This window comes from Buteo buteo, chromosome 16, assembly GCF_964188355.1.
Source record: "Buteo buteo chromosome 16, bButBut1.hap1.1, whole genome shotgun sequence".
Classification (NCBI taxonomy): domain Eukaryota; kingdom Metazoa; phylum Chordata; class Aves; order Accipitriformes; family Accipitridae; genus Buteo; species Buteo buteo.
The window spans coordinates 6,311,763-6,314,489 of record NC_134186.1 but is presented as its reverse complement, the minus strand read 5'-3'; positions in this window follow the sequence as shown (position 1 = coordinate 6,314,489).

The window sequence follows — 2,727 nt, the reverse complement described above, 5'->3', positions numbered from 1 at the left end:
TGGTGAAATTAAAACAACAGGCAAGACGGACAGTGTACTGAGTTTCTCAATGTTAATAAACACCCACCAACAGTGCTGAGATCACAAAGTGTTTCCAGGAGATGTGGCTATTCCTCTGTTTTGTTTAAAAAAAAATGAAAACCTAAATCCACAACCCTACAGCAATGACACTTGAAACAAAGGAAGACAAACCCCCTCAGTGGTTAAAGAGCTTTGAAAATATTTCCCATCATACTTAAAGAAAGATTGATAGAAAGATATAGCTTTAAAACAAATAGGAGATCACATTTGGGGGCTTCAGCCCAAACCTTTCAGCACTGTGATAATGCATGATAAAATCTTTACCTCTGTAAATAAACAAAAACTAACTAGAAGGAGCATTTCCCACCTGCTGCCATGGATTTGCCTTTGCATGTGAAGGCAGGAAGCTGCAGGAGGTCTCTTGTAATAGGAGACCCATAACTATACTCTGTAGAAGTTACTTTATTTCCCATCCTAAAAAGAGGCAGCATCTGTAAAAACTCATACTGGGGAGGAATGAGACCAAACATACTTCAGATTTACCCTGCATAAAAAATGCATCCTTGAAATCTGGAGCTGTTCAGAAGCCAGGCAGATTTTGAGTGGATTGCAGAAATATAACTTACAGTGATGCCATCTTTTGCCAACACTATAATTTCAGCATCTATAAATTTCATGTTTTCCTTGCAATGAAGTCTCTCCTTGTAAACTGAGCAGCCTGTGAATCCACAGGCACCGCTTCCCTTCCCAGCTCTCTTCTGGCCAGCAGTGTGGCCGTGAACAGGGGCATTTCTGCACACATTTCTCAATTTCCCACCTGTAGAAAAAGAATAATGTTGCTTGCCCACCTCTGCAGAGCCTGCTGAGGCTGCTGGATGGAAAGCTGTGTGGAAGGAAAGCAGATCTCTCTGGTCTTGGTGAGCATGAATTACTATGGGCTCAACCGTGTGGGCTCAGCTGGGTTTGCAAGAAAATGTTCAGCTGGAGTTGAAGCCATGGACTTGGACTGAAATAAATAAAACACACCAAACTGACCATGCAGCCCTGGGCTGAATCACCCAGAGCTGACTTAAAACTGACTCCACTCCCACTCTCTCCCAGGGTGCTTAGCCTTCTACTGTCTTTTTTTTGCATTTGAGCATTTCTCTTGAACAGGGGGAATACTTTCCCTTTTCTTCTTCCATTCAGCTGCACTTCGCCCTTATTTGTAAACAGTTTCCTACAAATGCAAGACTGAAAAACACAGAGGCATTCTTAAAGGGGCGGGGGGGAGAAGAGAGCCATGTGACTTCAAAACCTGGGACTTAAACTGTCAGATTTGGTGAGATTCCAAAGAAAACCATGGGAATATGCAATGGGACCCAGCTGCACTGACCTTGTCCTGCCCTGAAATGTCTTTCTGCTGCAGAGATCCCTGGCTCTGGAGGGGGACTCTGGGCATAAAGGCATGGCCAGTCTTTTATGGACCATGTGATTTAAGTTATAAGTTAACCCTGTCTCAGATGCAGTGTTTCCAGGGACCTTCAGCTACTTATATTTCATACCATCACTGTCCAAAACACCTGACTTTCTCTAAAAAAACATCACTGTGGAACTTCCATGGCATTTGAGAGCATCCACTCAGCCAGACTGAAGCTTTCCAGTACACCTCCCATAGTTGGATGTGTAGTGCTCTTTACAGATTTGGAGGGCTACAGAACAGCTATTTCCTGGCATTGAAGTGGAATTTGTGCATTTAGTTTCATAAGAACAATCAAGAAAACCCTCTGCCTAAGCAGTGTAGGTCTCTGGTGATATGCTGGCTAGGAACACTCCTGGAAGCACAAACCAATAAACTCAGTGGGTACATTTGGGATGCTGAAACCAGGCATGCCGGCACGCAAGTTCCTCCAGTGCCTGTTTGAGTGTGCCCAACTCTCTCACTACATTTACCTGCATTTACCTGCTGGAGAACTGTCACCCTGCTGTGGCAGACCAGACCTTTCCCAGGAACTCAGGCCAATCTGCTCCACAGAATGTCTAAAGCATGACTTTTATGTCCCATAGGGTGGGGAAAGAGGGAGAGAAAAGAAAAAATGTTTTTTATGAGAATGGTAATACATATTTAGCAAAGAGCACATTTTGGTAAGTTCAAGCAGGGGTAGACTGTCTGACATCCTGCACAGTGTCTAAGTCACCAGGCTCAGATGTCTCTGTTGCTTTTCTTTTCCAGGAGCTGACTAACATAAATCACATCAGCTGTGCCAGGAACCCGGAGCAAATCTGAAGATCTCTCAGCCAACAACTCTGACCCTTGGAGTCCCATCATCCTTCTGGTCCCAGAATCCAGAGCTGCTCAAGCATCAGCTCCCAGGAACACTTCCAAGGAATGGTGGATTTGCTGGCAAGGAACAAACTGCTTCAAACTGAGGAACTTGGATGCTTTACTGCAAAAACAGCGGGTCAAGTTTAAGGTGAAATTCTTGGCCCCCTGCTTTTGTTTGTGATGATTTTTGTAGGACAAAGCTGCACCCTGCTTCGCATCCCTCCTCTCCCTGTATACCTCACTTGCTGGACACCACCTGCCCGAAGCAGCATTTGTGCTTACATTTGCCATCTGGGATGTGCAAGCAGTTAAAGATCTGTTAGAAAAGAAACACAATTTTGCTTTCTTTATTATTGAGAAATAAAAGACCTCATGTGACTTTGTAGATGACTTAACACATT